Here is a 24,290-nt window from a genome sequence, read left to right as displayed (position 1 = left end):
AAACATTAATTTTAGATTGTAAATTAATTAACCGAAATTAGAAACAATATCATTATATAAAATTGTAAACAAAATAACTATGAATTATACGACTAAAACATACCATAAGCTTGAAATAATTAACAACAAATTATAAAATTTGGAGAGCATTGATTCACAGTACATGAATGGAATAACTATGAAAGACTGAAATTCGTACTAATAGTATCAGAAAAGTTCATCACTAATATGTGGCAGCCATCTACTTTTCCACCACTGAGTGGGCTAGTAACTTTGGTGACGGACAAATCCGTCACTAAAATTTTTTAGTGACAAGCTTATTATTGACGGATCCGTCGGTACTTATCTGTCATTAACCATGTTTAGAGAAGAAATTTCGCTAATTAGTGACGGATAATTCCGTCACTAAATCGCGAGTTTTTTTAGTGTATATTATACCAATTATCCCATGAAAATATGGGCAATTTATATGACATGGAAATTAATATAAAATTAATAAAGTGAGAGAAATGAAGAGAATGGTAGTTAAAATAATGTAAGTAGATAGTGAGACCATTATTGTTAGTAGTGTTTAATGGTGGTATAAGTTGTAAATAAGTGGATGTATAGGAGAAATAAATTAGGATAACTTTCCAAAAATGGAATGCACATATTTTTGTGAAGTGAGCGAAAATGAAGAGTATCTATATTTTTATGTGACAGAGGGAATACTTAATTTTCTAAACAAATGATTTGGAATTTAATTTAAATATTTAAAACCCCATAACCCAACCCATCACCCCATTAGCCGCCCTGGCCCATAGCCGTGTGATGTTTATCTGCGTCCCTTAATATTTTGGGAGTGGTCACTGGGGCATCCTCTTAACTCGACGACTCCCTCTCTCACTCTTTCAGTTTAATCGTTCTCTTTCTTATTAAAAATAGTACTTCCTCCGTCCGCAATAACAGTCATATTTTGCCTTTTCGATCCATCCCACAATAAGAGTCACATTTCACTTTTACTATTAATGATAAGTAGGTCCATTTCCATTAACTCATTTCACTCGCATTCTATTATAGAACCAATATAAAAAAAAGGACTCCATACCAACCCACTATTCTTTACATTTTTTAAAATTCGTGTTTACACCAAATGTGACTCATGTTATAGGCAGAAAGGAGTACTATTTAATTTTATGAAATGATTTGAAATTGAATTAAATTACTATCATAGTTTCAAAACATCACAGTCCAGCCGTCACAGTGGCGAACCCTTGAAGTCAGAAATTTTGCTCGATTTGCCGGGGACGCTATTTGCACAAGGAAACAGAACCTAAGATCACACCAATAACACCACACTGATTAATAGTAATAATCAGGAAATTTTGCAGTATATAAATCGATTTGCAAGAGAGGCTATATATAGAAGTGGTGCTTTGATTTGCACAAGTAAACAGACCCAAAGAGCACACCAATAACAGTACAAAAAGATATCAACAATGACACAGCATCAAATCAATGCAATATCAAAATACAGTCTCAAACATTAAACATCAGAATCATCCTATAAAGCCTTAATGTCCTTCAAACTTTCAAAATGAGAATCAGAATCCAAAATTCAATCATCATCAGGATACAAAGTATGATAAGGCTAATTTCATGTATTGGTTATGGGGATAAATTCTGTGATTTCCTGGGTCTAACAAGGTTTTATAAGCAAGGTGTGTAGAAAAATCGCCAGATCCAGGAAGAAAGAGGGGATCACCTGGAGAAGGAAGCTGGCAGAGAAAGTGAGCAGGAAAGATGAGGAGTTTACTAGACGAAGGAGCATCCGAAAGGAGGGCAAAATGGGAAGCACAAGGAAGAGTCTAGAAGCTCCATCCCTTATAAATACGAGCACGCACCCAACATGAAAGGAGTTCTTTTTTCTCACCATCAGCTCTTAGCTTAGCCTTTCTCATTCTCTACACACACTTTTAAGAGAATCATCTAGGGGTTTACGGTTCAGGAATTTATTCGGTCGTTGTGTAACACCGTCTCCACGTGAGGCGATGATACAATCTCTTTACCCGCTTTCTGTTTATATTTCTGGATTTCCCGAGACTTTGTTGTTCGAAGCCGGTCGTATTTTGCTCAGTTACTGTTGGATATTGCACTACTTGCTATGGAATCTGTTGCTTTGGTTTCGTTTTACGTTATAGTTACATTATCTATTCACTTTTGATGCTTATTGGTGGTTGATCTGAATTTGGAGTTTAAATTGCATGGAGATTTGTAGTTGATCGGCTGAATTTGGTTAAATCTGTGAGATCGGAGATGGAATTTGTGTTGGTTTGTTGTGGATGGCTTGGATCCGGAGTGGATGAAGCATCCAGTGTTTGGATCTGTTCACGTTTGCATGGTTGTAATGTTTAATTTCTGTTTTCTTGTTTACCTCGTCTAGTAATAGTAGATATGCTTTAGTTTATGTAGTTGATCGCATTAATCGGTTTAATTCAGTTTGCCCTGTTTCGATCTTTGTTTCACTCTATTTTTCCTCTGCATTTCGTGATCAAAGTTTGAAGAAGATGATGTCGCTGTTAGTTAAATCTTTAGTTAGTTAATTTGCAGCTTTTTCTGCCGTACCATGATGTTTTGGGAAATGGTCCCCACGCTCTGTTTTTCCTCTGTCTAGGTTAGTTTTAAGAAGTCGTTTACCAGGTCTAGTAGTTAACTCAAGCACGTCTGGTCGTCAGTATGTATGTTCTGTTATCTTCGCCTAGATCTAACTGTTAGGATATAGCATTTCATTTCCCAAGTATAAGAATTAAATCTCAACCCCGAAAATTGCGTGGCAACAACCAAAAATAGTTTCCAGGTATTCTAACATGTTTACTTACGCATCCGTCTCTGTTGATTCGATCCCTGCTTCCCTGTACTAATCTTTTAGCATAGCGGTTGAGGGTTTGAAAGGGGAAGGAAGTGATTGTATGCCCAACGACAGGTAACTCGAGGATTCTCTGAATTCCTAGACCCAGTGTCTAGTGGATTCTCTGGATCTGGGAAGTTCAAATTTACACAGCAACACTCACATCACATTTCCTTGCTTTTCAAAGTATCAATAACGTCAAAGAAATGAGCGATGACTGAAATTGCCCCAACCCCAGCGATAAGTGGAACAAAAGACGTCCCGAAGAAGACGAAAGTGGAGAAAGACGAAAGGAGACATAGGTATAAGAGAAAGTGCACATGACGAGAACCCATGCCCTATCATTCCCAAAATCTAAGTAAAACCACATCCCCAAATGCTATCAGTAAGAGTAGAATTGATATAAAAAGTGATAGAAGACCCAAGCCCAACCATTTAGGTAGTGCGAACACAAAATCACATTCAAAATAACGTGAGTTAAGTATAGAGAGGAATAATAGTAGGGACGTCATCGACATAACAAGTGATAGAATGTCTAAATAGACAAACACACCGAAAGCAGCTGATTTGACAAACATCGGGGATGGGTATCCCGATGCTTGGTCGCCACCGGTATATGTGATTGCTGCTGCAAAGGCTATGGCGGTTATTAGTGCTACTATGATAGAACACGAATTTGAAGCGTCCTTAAAAAACTTATCAGCCTCTTCCTTCATCCCTTTGTGCTCCCTTGTAAATATCATACCGAGTGTTTCCCCATTCTTGTTCTTTTGTCCCCGGATGGTAGGACCAGTAACAAATTTGCTTGCCTAAACCAAATAAACACAAGATTATAGTACAAGTTATCTATTTGTTTTGTTTCCCATATGTACAAATAATACATTATGTACCCCAAAACACCGCACCTCGTGTTGTGATGCAAAATGTATAGAGAAAATAGACTGAACGAAGAAGTAATCAAGAAACCCTAGTTTTTGTGAAAACAAAAATATTAGTATAACAAATCAACTGCGTCCAAAAACAAAAACACAAACAATGCTTTTTATAAGCGTCTAGAAACCCTTGAAATTCAAAAGGAAATAAAACGCAAAATAAAAAAATTAAAACTAAGTCCGAAAAAATAGTAAAATGTCGTTTTCACCCCTAAACGATGTCACATGGCCGAAATCCATCATCTTTCATCGCGACGATGTCGCATTGAGTTCGATTCCAAATCGTGATTCACATGCACCGTGCGAATTTCAAATCATTCTGACACCGAAGGTTTTAGCCCAATTTCTACGTTCGAACGACATCATGTTGCATTTGCAACGCCGCGCTATAGATCAAGTTCCTTTTGTGCGGGGCCCCCAGGCGTGCAACCATGTGTAAGATAGTATCTCCTAAATCATCACTTGCGGCTACATTGTATCGGAAGCCGTCAGTGTTATGCAGCCATTGCCATCTCTAAAGGGATTAGCGCCCGGAGCAATACGAGGACCACCAATTGAAAACAAATTTCCAAGCCGTGGTTGCCGTGGTTGGATAATGGGACGAAGATTAGAAATAGTTGTGAAGCTGCTTTTTGTTTAGACTGTTGTGCACAGAAAGGAATAACAAGCTTCCTAAGTCCAGCGAATCCACTAGATCACAGGGTCTAGGAACTCACGGATCGTTGGAAGATCTCGGTCGTCGGACACACAGAATACCTCTTCAAAAACCCTCAACCACGTATACTAAAATTAGCACAGGGAAGTAGGGATCGATCCCACAGAGATGAATGCGCAATTAAACATGTTCAAGGATTCGAGACTATTTTTGGGTTGGCTGCTGCCACGCAATTTGGGTTGAGGAAATTAAACTAAACATGGAGTGAAATCTGCTACACTAACAGCTAGATCTAGGCAGAAACAGAAATCATGCATTTAACTGGAAAAATGAGGCAATCACTAGATCTGAGAAAACTATTCCCTAATTACCTAGACTTGGGAAATAAACTGACGGTGGGGACCATTTGCTGAAAAGGTAAAGTATGGATGAAAAGCTGGAAAACAACTAACTAAAGTACTAACTAACAGCGACATCATCTTCTCCAACAATTTGCATAAAAATTTCAGTAGAAACAGAGATGGAATGTGGATCGAAACGAAGCAGACTGAATTTAAAGCAATTAAACAAAGAACAATTAAAACTACGGCAGATCTACGGCTACTAGACGAAGTAAAATTAAAAGAGAACAGAAAGTTCGAAATCCATGCACAACTTGATTCCCCTGTTCAGATCCAACTTCGGATGCTAAATCCACTCCGGATCCAAGCATCCGAAACAAACTCCGACCAAAAGTATATCCATAGCTACAGACTCGCCAAACAACCACCGATCAACAACAACAACACAGATCCACAACCTATTTCCCAGATCAAGCACAGAAACATCCAAAACAGAGAATAACATTCAACTGCCGAAATAAAACCTCAAACAAAACTCAGAATCAACATAAATCAACACAAAATAAACACCATCTTGACATAAACTAAATGCATAGATAATCGGTAAGTAGCCAACAACCAAATCGACTTCCAAAACGTTGAAGTTCGATTGAATAAAAGTGCAAAAAACTGAATGTAAACTGATTGTATCTTCGCCCTCTGTGAGGACTGTGTTACCACTAACTCTCTCCGAAGATGAACCCCTAACTACCCTAGAATTCCCATTTTTCCCAAGTGTGTGTAAGTGTGTGAGCTGAGAGCAAAATCATGTATATGGCGTGTGTTGCATGCTCCTCTATATATAGGCGTGGAAGTGAGTCCAGCGAGGTATGAATAGTCTTTGTTACCCTCAGCTATTGACTCCCTTCGTCCAGCCATTTTTTCTCTTCAACTTTGCTCATTTTCCTTTGCTTTCCTTCGCTAGTCCCTTGCCTCCGGCTCTTCCTGGATCTAGCGATTTCCTTCACACACCTGGCTTAAAAACTGCGTTAGACCCAGTAAAATAAAGTGTTTTTCACCACATAACCGATGCATGAAATTAGTCTTATCAAGTTGAAATCAAAAGATGAAGAACTTGTCTATTACCTCATTCAGTTGCACATTATAGGGGAAATTTGCCTGAATGATTCGTGTAGTAAGACAACAAAGGACATCTTAACATGAGTAATTCTGCCACTTTGTAGCTTCCGGCCAAAGCGGCAACATGTAATGGATTGTTGCCAAGTGGTTAGCGCGCAGTGGCTTAAAGTCAAATTTAGCAAATTGGACATATATTCAAAATTCTCAGTGGCGGCAACTATGTGGACCACTGTTTCAGCCCGAAAATGAAAAATATTATTATAAAAAATCAACTGTGTCCAAAAACAAAAACAACACTATTTATAAGCGTCTAAAAACCCTAGAAATTCCAAAAGAAATAAAACGCAAAATAGAAAATTAAAACTAGGTCCAAAAAAACAGTAAAATGTCGTTTTCGCCTCTAAACGATGCTAGATGGCCAAAATCCATCGTCCTTCATCACGACATCCTTCATCGCGACATCAGGGCGATGAGTTCGATTCCAAATCGCGATTCGCATGTACCGTGCGAATTTCAAGTCATTCTGACACCGAAGGTTTTAGCCCGATTTCTATGTTTGAACTGCATCATGTTGCATTTGCAACGCTCCACTATAGATCAAGTTCCTTTTGTGCGGGGCCCTAGGCGTGCAGCCATGTGTAAGATAGTATCTCCTGAATCATCACTTGCGGCTACATTGTATCGGAAGCCGTCAGGGTTATGCAACCATTGTCACCTCTAAAGGAATTAGCGCTCGGAGCAGTACGAGGACCATCAATTGAAAACAAATTTCCAAGCCGTGGTTTTGTGGTTGGATAATGGGACGAATATTAGAAATAGTTGAAATCAAAAGATGAAGAACTTGTCTATTACCACATTCAGTTGCACATTGTTGGGGAAATTTGCCTGAATGATTCGTGTAGTAAGGCAACAAAGGACATCTTAACATGAGTAATTTTGCCACTTTGTAGCTTCCGGCCAGAGCGGCAACATGTAATGGATTGTTGCCAGATATATACTTCAGGTGGTTAGCGCACAGTGTCTTAATGTCAAATTTAGCAAATTGGACATATATGCAAAATTCCAAGTGGCGGCAGCTATGTGGACCACTGTTTCAGCCCGAAACCCAATGTGGATTTGATAAGGTCGGGGAATTCATTAGTCAGTTGTTCGCCTTTGAGGGCGGCATTGTACAACATCTCTCTTTGCCATACAAGTCTTACAAATAAACAAACAACCACTTATCTTGATATTCATCATCAGTAACGATGGCAAATTAAAATTTTGCCCAGTGCAATATATAACCTAAATTTGAATTACATTTTTTTCTTTTCTCATTTTTGAAATATACTGATAAGGAAAAAAAATTTCACTATCTCCTTTACTAAGATATAATGTCCTAAATGTAATGTTCTACTTTAAGAATCACCTTTTTGAAGTAATCCAATGCATTCTTATATTCCAAATTCGTTAGATGGTTACACAAAAACTTCGTTGTTCTGAATGTTTTATGGCGAATGAGTTTCCTTACTTGATAATTAGAAATTATAATAAAAAAGCATAAACATTCTAAAAAGATACATAACATCAGTAATTTAATTTACGAAATTTATTGAATGACCAGTTTAATTTATTCGTAACAAATATCTAAGAGAATAAATTTATAAACGTATTTCTCAACGTGTGAACCACAAAATGTTAACACCATATTATACTCAAAGGTTTTGTTTTCTATTCTAGAATGTTCTTGTTTTATATATTTAGATTTTTTTTAAAAAAATCTAGGTAATTTTATTATAAAATCTTAATATTTCTATTATAAATATGAGTAAAGGCCAAATGTGGTCCCTAACATATGACCATTATATCAATTTGGTCCTTAACATTATCATTTTGATTATTTGGTCCCTCACAAATAAACTCGGACCCGAATCGGTCCTCACTTAACAGAACCGTCAAAAAATAGACGGTGATTACAATTTGACTATATTAAATTACTAATGGTAATTAATTATACCTAATTATAATTCTTAATTCCTATTAAATTACAAATTATTCATTTCATTTTGCAACTGATACTATATTTTTTCCAATTTTGTTAATAGGAAAAGCATTATAATTAGGTATAATTAATTACCATTAGTAATTTAATATAGTCAAATTGCGGTCATCGTCTATTTTTTGACGGTTCTGTTAAGTGAGGACCGATTCGGGTCCGAGTTTATTTGTGAGGGACCAAATAATCAAAAAGATAATATTAAGGACCAAATTGATAAAACGATCATATGTTAGGGATCACATTTGGCCTTTACTCTATAAAATTTAGATATTTTTAATACATCATTCTAGGTAACTCTTCTGTAATATCTAGATAAATTTGATGGAATCAACAGTGAGAACCAAACATGTTGCACTACTCCAGGCAAATGCAAATAAAATTGTGTCCAATCTTTGAATAGTTATCTAATATGAAGGTCATTCTATTCTTGCATCTTATTTTCAGGTTGCAACATGGGTTCTTTTCGTTTATCTAAATGGGCTCTACATTTTAAATGTAGGGCAAATAAATAAAACAAATGTAAGGCCTTTTTATATATGTCGGAGAAATAAAGTTAAATTAAATTGAGAAGGAGGCCCAGTAGCCAATGTTGACATAATTAGAAATGAAAATAGTACTGGTAGTGCTATAAAACTTCAACTAAAACTTCAACTACAATAAAAGAACGATGAAGAGTTAAAAGTGATCAAATGTATAACTAAATCATAATGAACAATTAGAGTATAATCCTCAATTATTAGATTAAAAAAATTGAAGATTGAAATTGGATGGATTTTGTAAACATGGAGTTCACTATGAGAGCATATCCAAGGAGAGAGGTAAATGGTGAGATAAAGTCATATAACTATCATATTTACATTTTTTCCATGAAAAATTATTTTCCAATGGGAAGGGTATTTGAGAAGGTATTATATCTTTTCCCATGTTACAGAGGTATCTTTATCTTTTCGTCAATGGAGAGGTAAAATCTTATAACTACTATATTTGTCTTCTTTTCATGAAAACTCATTTTCGAATGGCGAAGATATTTAAGAAGGTATTATTACACTTTATGTTTTTTAATAGATTTTATAGTATTATTTTATTTTAAAAGAATGATTTACCTTTCTATATATCTTTTTCCTTTGGAATGTGATATTTTTTAAAGGATATATTTCGCTTTATAGGAAGATAAATAATATACTTCTTTCATTACCTCTCCTTGTTGGAGATGCTTTAAGGGTGCTTCATTTCACTCCGTGTTTTTTAATCCGTGTTATGAACTAAACGTCTTTATAGTGAGCTACAACGCCATTATAGTGAATTGAACTGTAAACTTTCCAGTATAATGACATTTTGGTTCACTCTGTGTTTTAAAATCCATGTTGTGAATTAAAATGTCTTTATAATGAACTAAAACGTTTTTATAATGAACTCCTTAATTTTGGTCTCTAGTTATGTATTTAAGTTGCGTACATTGTAGCTTCCTTGGGTACATTTTCCTAATTGATAATTTAAGTTCGTATCAATGAGTTTTTATTTTTCATTGATAATGTAGGCTTGTATCACAGAGTTTTTTCAAATAGTTTAGACTTGTGTCACGAAGCTAAATTAGGTAGTTTTGAATCTATGTCAAGGAGCTAATTTTTTTTTTTCTTTTGCTTATATCTAAAAGGTAATTCACACAATTTTGACTACTGTGGAGGAACTAAAGCAAACATTTTTAACTCATATGGAGAAACTACTTTAAGCAAAATTTTACACGTTTCAAAGAGTTAATTCAAACAAATTTTTTCATGTCAATGATCTAACTCAGATAGATGTGTGTCTTATAAATTAAAAAATTTGTACTAATTTAGAGTAGAGTATCCACAGCGCATCTCCAAGTTGTCTCTATCTCGTCTCTCAGTGACGAGACGGATAAGAGACAGCGTTACAAGCTCCGTCTTGTCGCCATCTCGTTTCCGTCTCGTCCCGCGTCTCCTTCTAAAGAGGCAAGTAGCGAGACGTCCCGCCACGCGTCTTGGCGACGTGGCGAGCTGTGGTTCGTGACGCCCACTCGCGGGCCGGCGAGTGGGAGTCGTTTATATCAATTAAAATTGATTTTTTTTTTAATTTTTTTTTAAAAATCAGAAAAATTTAAAATTTTTAAAAAAATATATAAAAAAATTCCAAAAATTATACTAGCCATTTATAGCCGTTTTTTTTTTCAAATTTGTAATTTTTTTAAATTTTTTTAAACCCTCCAATCATTCTATAAATACCAAATCATTCTCACAAATTATGTGTTTTATTTTTTTAGGATTTTAATTATGTGGTTTTTTATATTTTTAGGATTTTAAATTATAATTTTATTTTATTTAATGAAGTGTGTTTTTTATTAATTGGATTTGTTGAAAATAAAAACAAAAAATGAAATTGAATGAATAGTTAAGAGATGAGATGGTTAAGAGATGGAGGGATGTAGGTGTTGTCTCTTAGTTAAGAAATGGAGTGAAAAAGTACAATGGGGCCATGAATAATGAAGAGATGAGAGGGTTAAGAGATGGTTAAGAGACAACGTTGTGGATGACTTTAGAATCATGGAGCATTAGTTTCTGAATTCGGAATAGCAAAGTTTTATTTTCACGTTTTAAATTGATTTTGATGATCGATTGATTCAGGCATAGTCCGTCAAATCCATAATTTAATAGCTACTTAAGTTTGAAAATTATAATACATATTGACAACTCGAATTGAAGATTGATTTATTAAATTTTGTACTACTACAAATTAATTGAACTGATTTCGACTTCTTATCATCCTCCCTTTTCTTTCAATATGTGTAAATTTGATGTTGAATGGTGTATTTATATGAGTGTGAAGTATGTACTTTGGATTATAAGATTAAAATAATAAAATTAACTAATCATATCAAATTTTTCTATGCACGATCTATTTTATTTATATCAAAGTATAAAATATTTATATAAAACAAAAAATAATACTCCCTCCTTTCTAACCAAAAAGAAAAGTGGTATCTTTAACGATAAGGAAGAAAGTATAATATATGGACCTAAATTATAAATGAATTTAATAATTAACGTATATAATGATACATTTGATAAAGGGGGAGTGATCAATTGCTAACTCATCATTTAATTGCTAACTACAACTAATTTAAGGCCATAGGATTTTAGAAAACGTGTGGTCTACAATTTGCCACGTGTAATTTTCGTTTTTATTAATAAAATAAAAAAAGATTAAAAAAAACCAAATTAGGATTTTAGATGAAAATGTCAATATAGTGTTTCGAATTATCAACACAATGCTTTGAGAATGTCAACACAATGCTTTAAGAATGTTAACCCATTGCTTATATTGACATTTTACATGTATTATATTGACATATTTTATATAGTATGTTGACATTTCTACTTTACGAAAAAATTGAAAATTTTTTAATTTTTTTTTCAAATTTTGACGTCGGAACATATGCATATATGATATCGTTGGAATCCTTATAAAATTATCTTTAATTTGATATATGTTATATGAATTTAAAGTTTTGGGAATTCTTTTAAAAGTTAGTTATAACTAAACATGTAGTTAATTGACATTAATACCCCTATTGATATTTTATGGAATTAATCCTATGGCTTTATTGACGTTTTTTGTTGATCGAATTGATATTTCTTGGTTGATGATCTAAACCCTTAATTTAAATATCTAATGGCTATTATTTAGTTGTAGTTAACAATTGGGTATGGAGTTAGTAATATAACACCCCCTTTGATAAAGATAGTTAATTTTATTAAAATAAAGCTGTGATACACAAAATTATGAATTTAATATAATTCATGTCCAAAATTTGAGATAATAATAATTTTATTATATAATAATAATATTGATAACGGTGCATAAATATAGAAAAAAAAATGTAAATGTCGTAAGTTTGAAAATAATTTCAATGTACATATCCATACTTTTAACAAATATTACTAAAACAAAATTTTAATTATTATATTTTATTCTTAAAATCTTATATGTGCATTTAACTCATAATTAAGAATAACGAATTTGAAACTGATACGTTTAATTTTGTGAAAATATGAATTAACTGTTTCGTATTTAAAATTGAAAAATGAATCATTTAAACTCTCTCTATATACTACTCCATTTTTTCAGAAAAACGGTTGTTTTTAGTTTCAGTTTTAATATGGTTCGCTTAGTAAAAACAAACGAAGGAAGTTAGGATTCAGCTAAAATATAAATACATGGAAAATAATATTGTACATTATTTTTATAAAATGGAAAAATGACTCTGACCGTGAGACTGAAAAATAAAGCAAATTTACATCACACAAAATTAAAAAAAAACTAAAGAATGTATAATTACCACTTATCCTAATGAGATTTAAGATATTGTTTATCAAAAGTTATAATTTAAGATTGCACTGGCAAGACCCTTCTTAGTCGAGCTTCATTTCATTGCAATATAGTGACCCATACACTAAAAACTCAAACCTTGAAACCTAAATCTTAAACCCTTAACTTTAAAATAGGGATATTAGCCTGTAAATACATGAACTTTCACTTTTTTCTGCTTTTTCTCCCGAACTTTGTTTTTTGAATATAAATGCATGAACTTTGGACTTTTTTTATTTTTCCCCCGATGAAGAATTCCGATTGCTTGGCTATAGTTGAGGACTTGAGGTAGAGAATGAACAATGTTGGACATGGTTTCTAAAGTGTCTCATTGAGGATCTTAAAATTGCAGAGGGAGCGGGATGGACATTTATCAATGATCAACAGAAGGTATACATTTATGATTTATTTATGTTATTAACTAAAATTTTTATTAACTATTCTAAATATTTGAATTTGCAGGGGCTTACAAATGCAATCAATACTTTAGTGCCGCTTGCTGAATATAGAAATTGTGCGCGCCATGTGTACATGAATTGGAAGAAGGCACACAAGGAACATGATCTAAAGAAACAGTATTGGAAGGCAGTTAAAAGCACCTATGTAGAGAAATACAAATCAGCCATTCAAGAAATTAAGGTAGAGAGTCGAGATGCTTATGAAGACTTCATTAGCAGGGATACAAAGAAATTTTGTAAGGCATTCATTTCCTCCTCTGCATGTAGCGACGTGATTACTAGTAACATCGGTGAGTCATTTAATGCATCTATTGTTGAAGCTAGAGGCAAGCATATAATTCACATGTTTGAGGAAATTAGGTGTACCCTCATGACACAACAAGTAAGCAGGTTACATACCATGTCAAGTGTGCAGGGAAGAATTTGCCCCAATATTGTGAAAATGATTGAAAAGTTAAAGTTTGATAGTCGAGAACACAAAGCACATCCTGTAATACCCACTTTTTATTAATTTTTACGTTGAGATTTTTGTTTTTAAATTGAGCGAGTGATAGACCTTGAGGAAAATACCGTCTTTGTTTTGATTGGCTGCGAATGGAAATATGAATGCTTGAATTGTTGTTGGTTAATCGTGTGGTGAAAGTAGTTGACGAGATTGACGTGAGGTTCGTCGATGGAAAAATTGGGCGTTCGTTTATGAGTACTTGGGATAACACCAAAGTACTAAAATAATGAAACACAACAATTTAATTAATATACTAGAATCATATATATTTTTGGGCCTATCACTTTTGTCTATTATTATTTTCTCCTATGACATTTATCTTAATTCAATTGGGATACTTCTAATATAGCCATTTATTCATAATCCCTATTTAATGCATGCAGTCAAATACTCAGTCAAAAATAATTCCTTCTTCTAATCCTATTCTACACGTTTTCCTCTTCACCAAAACCTCCACTCCCTAAAATCTCTCCAACCACCAAATCCATGAATATCTATCAGTTTTGCCTATAAAAATCCCACATTCACGTTCTTTTCAAACCATGCTGTAGCAGTTCTTTCTTCTCTTTCACACAAAGGTAAATTCTCCTCAATTTCTTGAATAATAAATTCTCCTTCGTAGAATCATATTGATTTTTGGGTAGCCAATTCTTGATATCACAGCGTTGCAAGGAGAAGACCGAGAGAGCTGTGATTTAATTCTTCATGTCATTCTCTTCTTCCCAAAGGTATATCTTTTCCTCAAATCCATGCCATAGATTCATACACCATATTAGTCCACAGATCAATTTGTTGAAATTCTTGAAAACTTGTTGAATGCTACATTTGTGTGAAGGCCTCGATCTTAAACACTATTAGAAACTGCCCTTTTACTCTCCTTTGATCTCAAATTTTTGGAAATATTAGTGTCTGCCCAAAAAAAAAAAAAAGAAAAAAATGTTTTAATCGAACATATGAGAAAATTTAATAAAAGATTCAAGTTCTGGAACAAGGGAGATGGGGGTTTCTTTTTCTGCTATTGTTGTGTGTGTCTGAGAAAGAATTTGTTATGTGGAAGGGATAGGTATACCCGGAGATGATTGGGAGTATATAGATATTAAATCAATTTATTTAGTTTTACTTTTGCTCTTTGAGTTTTGTGAGGGAGTGTGCAAATCTATAAATCCTTTTATTTGGTTTTTGCTTTTATCTATTAAGATTAGTGTGGAGTTGGAACAGAGAGACAGAGTATGAAAACATGAATTTCAGAAGCAGAGATAGAAAGAACAATAAAGTTTTAATTGTTGAAGAAGCCGTAGGTGACGACCGAGAGTATTTTATGTTATAATCCTCAACCTATTCCCTTTAGGTTAATAAACGTGTTGGGAAAGGGGTATAAATGTGGTGGCAGAGAGTATTTAAGTACAAATCTTTGAATTGCTAATTCTTATTTCATTCTGTGTGGGTAGGGAGTAATACGTGTGTTAAGTTGGGAATATATGTGTGTTGCTGACTTTTTTTTTATATATTCTTTTATTTGAGCACTACTAATTATATTATTTGATGAGGTCCAATTAGATTTAGTGTATAGTAGTTTAAAATGGGAAATTGATATTAGTATGTATATAGGTGTTGTGAAAGGGGTATATACACGTGGTGGATGAGAGTATTTATGGTTAATTCTTTTAGTTGTTATTCTTCTTTAATCATGTGTTACATCGGGAGTACTTACGTGAAGTTTGGGAGTATATTAAGTTACGGTTCCTTAAATTTTTACTTAATTGGATGGATATAGTTTATTAAGTAATCAGATTTAATTATGTTGGAAATTTACATACTGTCGAATGTCAGTATTGACCGAGAGTTTTTATATGTTGGGAATTTTGGTGTTTAATTGATAAATCTGTTTTATTATGTGAGAATGAAGGATAAATTGAGCACACACTTAGGATGCATGTATTGATTTATTTTGCAAAGTCTGATTTTTGCATATCATGTTATTTCGAAAAGGGTGAGCTTGTGTACGTTGGTTGCAGTTGGAAAAGGAAGTGATTGAGGAGTAAGCTTGTGAGGTGGGCTTTCGTTTTAAATAAGGACTATGTCCTAAATACTATTTTTATGTGAAAGGAGGTGAAAATTGTTTGTCTTGCCATGTTTTGTGTTTGAATGAACCTATCTGAAGTGGCTATGCCATGTATGTTTAATCGAATTCGGGTCCCAGTAGGGCCGCAAACCCTGCTCGGACTAGTGTACACCCAGTAGATCGTGCGCTATCTCTTTGGAGTTGGCCGGTCTAGTGACTTGGTTCGTGGCCACGTTCCTTGTCATGTATGTTCAGATATGGTGATGGTGATGTGGATGGAAAATGGTTGCAACCGAAATTTATGTGAAAATGCTTTTAGTGACTTGGGTTCTTTTCATTTAAAACCCCCAAGATCACTCGGTATGGCTTGATAAACTGATTTTGGCATGTGTCCACTGAGTGCATCAAGTACTTAGCCCTGCATATTTGTTTTTCTTAATGTGCAGATTGAGCGACGACGGGCGTGGAGGATGTTGAGCAGAATTCATGGATTATTTATGTTTGGCTTAATATTGTTGGATATGTCGTGTCTTCATACTCGGCATTTTCCGTGTCTTGAACGCTTCCGCTAGGTGTCTTTTCTTTAAAATTGTTTTAGTATTGAGAACCTAACTCTTTTCAATATTGTTTACATTCTAGTCTTTATTTCTTAGAATTTGTACTTTGTTGAAATGATACTATGTTGTTTTCTAAGTTACTTCAATTTTTTAAATATTTTGGTCAAAGATGTGTGTTTCCCCCTTTCTTCCCCGCTTCTTTAATCATCCCCTAGTCGCGATCAACCGTGTTTTCTATCCTTAGAAAATACGGGCGTGACACATCCTGTGTTAGGTGGAAAATTTGAGGTTCACTTTGAGGATGATAAGTTTGTTGTGAATCTTAGGGATCGTACATGTACATGTAGAGCTTGGGATTTGACAGGAATACCGTGTGTGCATGTTGTAGCTTGTATAAGGTTCAAAAATGAAGATGTAACTACCTTTGTTGATGATTATTATACAGTAAGTAGATATCTTGAGGGCTATAGGGTGGGATTAGAACCCATTAGGGGCCAGAGAATGTGGCCCGAGGTAGAAGAAACCACTGTCAAGCCTCCAGTGATAAGAAGAATACCTGGTCGACCCAAGTAAAAGAGAAGAAGAGCACCTGAGGAAAAAGATCATAAATTTCCTCAAAAAAAAAAAAAGAGGACAGGAGTGCAAATGACTTGCCAAAAGTGTCACCAACAAGGGCACTACAGCATGGGATGCAAGAACGATCCAGTTGAAAAAATGCCTACGGAAAAGGTAGTGAAGTTTCCTATAGTATCTTTATATAACTATATTAATTGCTACATTTCTATGTGATTCACTAGGGTAAACGGGGAAGGCCTGCAAAGAAAATTCCACAACAAGATAGCTTGGCAGGCTTGACTCGAGGAACACAAAAAGAGCATCCACAAGTATCGATCTCTGCAAATGCTCGTCAAGTGAAGGAAAACAACAGGGGGTGCAAGAACGATCAAGTTGAAAAAATGCCTAAGGAAAAGGTAGTGAAATTTCCTATAGTATCTTTATATAACTATATTAATTGCTACATTTCTATATGATTCACTAGGGTAAAAAGGGAAGGCCTGCAAAGAAAATTCCACAACAAGATAGCTTGGCAGGCTTGACTCGAGGAACACGAAAAGAGCATCCATAAGTATCGATCTCTGCAAATGCTCGTCAAGTGAAGGAAAGGGCATTAGCTAGGAAAGGAGTTGGAGTGATTGGTTTTGAGGAGAGTGGAAACATTTATATGAGGGTATATTGATTAAAATTAAGTTGTTTTGTTAAAGCTCATTTTTGAAAAATTTATGTGATATTCTGACATAATGTATATGATGCAGATGTCTTCTCACAACAAGGTAACGGATGTGAACAAAGAGATTCTAAGCACGTCAAGTTCTAGGATTCAAAGCAATGTCGTTAAAGTTCGTTCAACACAAGGGAGTCAGAACGCACAAACACATGGGAAAGCACCAACACATGGGAAAGAACCAACACATGGGAACAATGCTTGATTACAACTGTTTAGAAAAAAACTATAGTCCTTTTTGTTAATTTTTGGTGATATTTGTTTTGTGAAATTGTTGAATTTGGATGAATGATGAACTTTTTAAGTGCCGTGGAATGATGGAGAAATTAATTTGAATGGAAAAATGATTAATTGAATTTTAGTTTTCAGTTCTAACTTAGTCAAATTATTGCAGTGTTTTGGTTGTGTTAGGAATATTTAATTGAATACTGTTTATAGAATGGATAGAAATGTACTAGCATCTTACTGATTTTGGGTATTGTTTATTCGTGTTTACTGTGAAGATTAGTGAGTTGAACAATCAGTTTGAGAAGTGCCAACAACTTCTGAACTCCAGTGCCAGCAGCTTGGGAAAATGCCAGAAAGTTTTATTTGATTTGGGGAAATAATCAGAAAGTTTCAAAAGTTCAGGGAAAAAAATAGAATATCTCAAATGTTTGTGTATTTACAAGCAAATTACCTCATTTCATAACAAACGACGTCGTTTTGATTACCGGCGATTCTGCCATGTTGACACTTCCGATGAACACCTCAGCTTTAATTTGGGGAAAAATTATATTTTGGGTAAAAATAAAAAAAGTCCAAAGTTCATGCATTTATATTCAAAAAACAAAGTTCGGGAGAAAAAGCAGAAAAAAGTGAAAGTTCATGTATTTACAAGCTAATAACCCTTTAAAATATACCCATCATGAATAACAAATAAGCCGAACATCAATAAAATTCTCCCTCTAGGACGTCCCAGTTCAATTTTACTTTATTGATCACTTATTATATATTTGGGGGAAAAAATAATTTAATAAAATTGTGAAGAACATAAAAACTTAAATGAATCAAATACATTAAGTTAATAAATCATTAAATGAGTTAACTATTCGATAAATCCAATAACTTTAAACAAATAAATAATTAAAATAATCAATTAAAACGAAGTGAACTATGCAATCGAAACTAATGCACGATGGCTTATTTATCATAGAAAAATTAGTTTGTAAAAGAAAATATACGATGGCCTATTAATATAAAACATATGGAGTAGATTGCAAAAGAAAATATACATATTCATTATGCCCGAAAATAATGCATCGCGTTATTCTTTCTTCCCTGCGCAAAGAGTTATTCACGTTTGTTCAAAGCCTAAATCTTAAACCTTTAACTTTAAAATGTACTCATCATGGCCAACAAATGAGCCAAACATCAATAAAATTCCCTCCTCTAGGACGTCCCAGTTCCATTTTACTTTGTTGATCATTTATTCTATATTTGGGGGTAAAAATAATTCAATAAAATTGCGAAGAACATAAAAACTTAAATGAATCAAATACATTAAGTTGATAAACCATTAAATGAGTTAACTATTTGATAAATTCAATAACTTTAAATAAATAAATAATTAAAATAATCAATTAAAATGAAATGAACTAAGCAATTGAAACTAATGTACGATAGCTTATTTATCATAGAAAAATTAGTTAATAAAAGAAAATATACGATGGCCTATTAATATAAAATATATGAGGTAGATTGCAAGAGAAAATATACATATCATTATGCTCTAAAATAATGTGCCGCGTTATTCTTTCTTACCTGCACAAAGAGTTCTTCGCGTTTGTTTAAAGGTAAATGTTTCTTATCTTTCTCATTTCTCTAAAGACGAAACTAGATAGCAATATGGCGACGAAACGGACGGCTGGCCTAATACTTCTCGAAGGCCATCTTGTGGATTTATCTTGTCGAAGCACATCAATTTGGAGGAGTCTTTGCAAACTGTCGGATGATTGGCCTTGCAAGTAAAAGATGACAAACTTTTTAGCTGAAACCTTATAAAAAGTGGAAGCTTATAAAAAGTGGACAAAGCAAAATTAATCAGACCAGCTTCATTGAAAGCTTGCTATGCACCGCATATAGCATATTCTTTAAAGAAATATTGATACAAAATTAAATTGCAATTGAATGATGAGGTTAATAGTTCAAAAATGTAAATTCTTGTATATTATTGAAACAATAGTTAAGAAGTTCAAATATTTTGTAAAGTCAAAACATACTTTAAATATGTGTATAAAAATTAGGGTTTTTGGCTTTTTAAACCAAAAACTTTCCTCGAATTCCGGTTTTTCCATGAACTATGAGATTTATTTTTAAAACCACGAACTTTCATTTCGTTAGGATTTTCCCAACCCGACCCGAATAACACATTTCTGGTAGAGAAGTTATCGAAAAAATGATATGGATGGCGGATATAGGACCCTAAAACAACGTCGTTTTACGACTCAATCACATTTAAATATTACCCACTCACCTAAAATCGAATTCAGCCAGCCAATTTAACCCTAAAATCAAATTCCGACATCTTCGTTCATCTGCTCACTTCAAAATCAGGCATCTTCGTTCTATCTCAGGTAGGTGAGGAGGTTGCTTTTGGGCGTCCTCGTTTTGGGCGTGCCGGCTGCGGATGTCCTGGCAGTGGGCGACCTGGGATTAAAATTGACACACGTAGACAACCCGAGTTTCGCCGTTGACCCGCCAGGGGAAAATACTAACAAAATGGAAGTTCGTGGTTTTAAAAACAACTCTTATAGTTCATGGGAAAAACCGAAATTCGGGGAAAGGTTTTGGTTTAAAAAGCCAAAAACCCTAAAAATTATTATAGATTTATAGTATAGAGTTAACTAATAAGAAATTATAAATGTGAAAATTAAACCTAATGAGTACTAATGTGGATGATGTGATAAAAGTTGCAATCCTTCATTAAATCTATTAATATATAACATTAATTTTCTCGCAAATAATAGTTGGCATCAATTTTTACATATATTAAATAAATTTAGAGAAACATCCACCGTTAGGAAAAATAAGAAAATTTCAAGACAATCTCAAAAATTGTGGGAAAAAATATAAAACTCTCAAAAGTCGGTATTTAATGGCAAATCACATTATTCTACTATTTAATACTACTACACATGTATTCGATGAGTACTGTGGTTAGGATATTAATATTAAAATGCGTTTACATATGATTATGAGTTTGTGTATCATCATATCATATAAACATAAAATGAAAGATCTCTCTTGTCCTTAAATGGAAATTCTCTTCGTAACCTCTTGTTTTCTTCCCCCGTCTCCTCTTCTTCTCAATCCTTGCTGGATAACCGAGGCATCAAGAGCAAGGTTCTTATAGGCCCTATAAATAATTTTTTTTCCCAACATAACGTCAAATGACAAGTCATAGAAACATATAGGACCTCCAAAGTAGTACTTGATATAGATAAAATAATGACAAGACAAACGATCATAATTGGAAAACTTGAACCTCCTCCGACCTATCATATGAACTTGATCAGGAGCTTGCAAAAATCAACATAAGTGACTATAAAAACGAATGTGACAGTGCATATTTAAAATATATTCATCATGATCAATAAATGAGCCAAATATCAATAAAATTCTCCCTCCGTCCCAGTTCAAATATTTAGCATTGCACAAAATAATTTAAAAATTGAATAAATTCACAAATAATACCATACACTACTATTTGTGATGATAAATCTAAAATTAAAATTAAAGTATTTATATAAATATTAGAAATATTTATAATAAAAATAACATTCACATAAATATGTAAAAGTGAGTAGACAATTAAACTATAATTTATAGTATTTAAATTGTCCAATTGTCTATAAATAGACAATTTAAACACTAAAAATTATAGTTCAATTGTCTATTGTACTACAGTAATATACTAAGATTATTAAATTTATAATTTTCTAGGAGTATTCATTTAAATATTTAAAATTAGATTACTATCACAATTAAAAATACTGGAATAAAATTCATGAACCGTAGTAGGCAGTATTCTAACTATAGTACAAATTTACAATAAAAAAAAATGAACAACAATAAGTAGAATAGAAATTGCAATGAAAATAATAAAATAAATTGAACTATAAGTTGAGTCGAGGAAAACCCTCTTTCCGTCCCGCAAGACAAATTACTTCTAGCTATTTGCTCTCGAATTGACATATTGTTCCCATAGATAAAAGAACTTCCTCCTAATATGTAGAAACACCTCAAAATGTTAGACACTGGTGAACTTGATGAAGTTTTGGAAATCAAGCAATATAATGCTCCTAAAATGCACACTAAAATATAGAAAACTTTAGAAAGGAGGAAGAATACTATTGTTGATGTGTAATCCATCTACAAATCAATGTTTTTTATAGGTATAAAATAAGAATGCAGAGAGGTTATATAATTAAGTCGCCTTAAATCACAAAGTTTTTTTTTAACTTGAACCCCAATGAAACAATGAAATTAGAATTAAAAATCCCCTTAAATCACAAAGTTCAATGACCGTTACAAGAAATGAAAAGCCAAATAAATGTCTCTCCTTTATCATCCTCCACTACTCAAGCCATTATTCTTATAAGAGATCTCTCTTTTTATTTTATTTTTTCTTAATTTCTTTGCACAATTAGTTAGATGTAATTTAACGTATGGGACTTGATATACATGATTGAATTAAGATATAACATCAATGATGGATCATGATATTAAATTATTTCAGTCACACTTCAAATCCAACAATATTTAAATTAAATTTTACTTAAACTATTCAAAGCCATAGTTTATAATAGTTTTGCTAAATAGATTGTTTTTTTTTTACCATGTATCATGTATGTACGATTTATGTTTTATGGGATAGTAATATTTACTATAGTGAAAATGGCTTGTTAAATAGATAAAAGTTTTTCATTTCTCTAATTATCACATAATAAATACAACCTTTTTATTTTTCGAATTTTATTAAAAATTTATAATGATATTTTTGTTATTTTCTCTAAGTTTTGTTAAATTTGAACTATATTTTCTATCATTGTTTTTGTTTACAATATTAGAGAGAGTGGAATATAGTTCAATATAGTTCAATATTAAATAATTTAAAATATAGCAGGTGGAATATAGTTCAATATTAGAAAATTCGAATTTTATTAAAAATTCTAGTATTTGTTAAATTTATGTTTTATGGGGTAGTAATATTTACTAGAGTTTTGGTAGTTTTCGAAGGAAGCGTTTATTAAAACCGAGTTAAATCATCAAGAACATAAACAAATAAAGTACTAATAAACTGCGAACACTGTTCATAAGTCCAGATTATGAAGCTAGAAGCGAAATAACATGTCATTAGTCATTACATTTAAAGAGTATTTGGCTACTTTTATATTCCCTCCGTCCCAAGGAAAATGACCGCTTCCTTGGACGGCATGGAGTTTTATGCACTTTTATTTTGTGTGTTAAGTAGAAAGAGTAAAGTAAGAGAGAGTTAATACAGTTGAGATAAATGTGTTTTTATTTTTAGTAATAGATCCTCTTGGTTGGGATAAACCAAAAAGATAATTGGGTCATCTTTAATGATACGAAAGAAGTAAGTAATAAACTCATTAAAACAATTTACAAATTGTTTAGAAACTTATTAGCTCTTAAACAACTTATCAACTATGCAAATAAGATCTACTGTTAGTTATAAACTCCCTATAAAGTGAGTTTTATCTACACAACGTATTTTTTCATAATCTTATAAGCAATATTCTTTTTACAAAAATAAGTCCATCATTATTATTTTCTCTCTAGCTGACAATTCTATCTCTCTACCTTATAAGTTCGATTTTCCAAACAATTTCACAATCTATAAATTTTTAAGACATGACACTTACTCTAAAAGCTTATAAACTCTATGAATCAAGCGTACTCAAACATCCTTTTAGCCAAATTAAAAAAAGAGCGATCGACTAAAATTTTTCATAAGATTACCTTTTTTCATAAACATTTTGATCTGGTCATAATAATTTACTTATTTAGTAAATGCAACAAATTAAAATTGTTTTCATGCGAATCGATTTTCAATGTGTCATCGAGCCAATCAATAGCTCTCAAAGAAACCATTCGATCGTTGACACTTTTATTATAATGGAAATTTAGTTTCATATACTTTGCATCTAATCTAACTAACCCTATTTTTAAAGTTAAGTCAACGCAATCTTGAATTCATATTAATTGAAGTTGGGAAAACATTGTTTACCCTTATCTTCACTGTCCAAAAAAATAGATCCATGTATGCACAACCCTGAGTTTTAATGAAAAATTAGTATAGAAAGAGAGAAGGTGGACAAATATTAGAGAAAGGAAAAATAGGTAAAATATGAGATAAAAAACTTTTCATTTTCGGGAATATTTTTCATTGATACCCCAAATTAGAAAAATGTGACTATTTTCGTAGAAGTATAGAGAACTAACACCAAGGAATGAGATTAATAAAGAGAGGTAAAGAGATTTAACTACTTCCTCCGTCCCCGATTAATTGTCACTTTTTTCCATTTTGGTCCGTCTCTCAATAATTGTCACACTTCATTTTTACTATAAATGGTAAATAGGTCTCACATTCCACTAACTCCTTTCACTAACATTTTATTATAAAACCAATATAAAAAGTGGATCACACATTCCACTAACTTTTTCAACCAACTTTTCTTTAGAGCATCTCCAATGAAGGCTAGCGGATAGGCTAGCCGCCTCCATTGCGACCGGCCAGCGCGATTTCGGCTAGCCCATCGGCTAGCTCACGCCGATTCACGCGATCGGCTAGTCTCCATTGCAGCCTCCAAAATCGGTTAGCTATCGATTAGCGGTTTTTTTAATATTTTTTTTAGGTATTTTAATTAATTATGTAATTTTTTTTATATTTTAATTAATTATGTAATTTTTCTTGTCCTGGTGATGTGGCAGGAGGAATTTCTAGTCCTAGATTATGTGACATGAGGAGTTTTTGGCTAGGCTATTGCTAGCGTATTACCATTG

General features: G+C 33.0%; 2 long non-coding RNA genes across 3 annotated transcripts; both read left to right on the top strand.

Annotated features, from left to right (window-relative positions):
• The first annotated feature begins 13,862 nt into the window (after nucleotides 1-13,862).
• On the top strand, nucleotides 13,863-16,104 carry LOC125197415. Of its 2 annotated transcripts, XR_007172059.1 has the most exons (4): nucleotides 13,863-13,899; nucleotides 13,985-14,049; nucleotides 15,311-15,372; nucleotides 15,830-16,104. It is a non-coding gene; the product is annotated as an uncharacterized LOC125197415 (long non-coding RNA). The 2 variants fall into 2 exon arrangements; XR_007172058.1 differs by lacking the exon at nucleotides 13,863-13,899 and having other exon boundaries at nucleotides 13,917-14,049; nucleotides 15,830-16,098.
• Nucleotides 16,105-16,750: 646 nt separating this feature from the next.
• LOC125192720 lies at nucleotides 16,751-17,467 on the top strand. The gene is made up of 3 exons (XR_007171460.1): nucleotides 16,751-16,911; nucleotides 16,980-17,168; nucleotides 17,254-17,467. It is a non-coding gene; the product is annotated as an uncharacterized LOC125192720 (long non-coding RNA).
• The last annotated feature ends 6,823 nt before the right edge of the window (nucleotides 17,468-24,290 follow it).

Source organism: Salvia hispanica, chromosome 6 (genome assembly GCF_023119035.1).
Source record: "Salvia hispanica cultivar TCC Black 2014 chromosome 6, UniMelb_Shisp_WGS_1.0, whole genome shotgun sequence".
Classification (NCBI taxonomy): Eukaryota; Viridiplantae; Streptophyta; class Magnoliopsida; order Lamiales; family Lamiaceae; genus Salvia; species Salvia hispanica.
The sequence above is the reverse complement of the archived record's forward strand: the minus strand, read 5'-3'. Positions and strand labels throughout refer to the sequence as shown.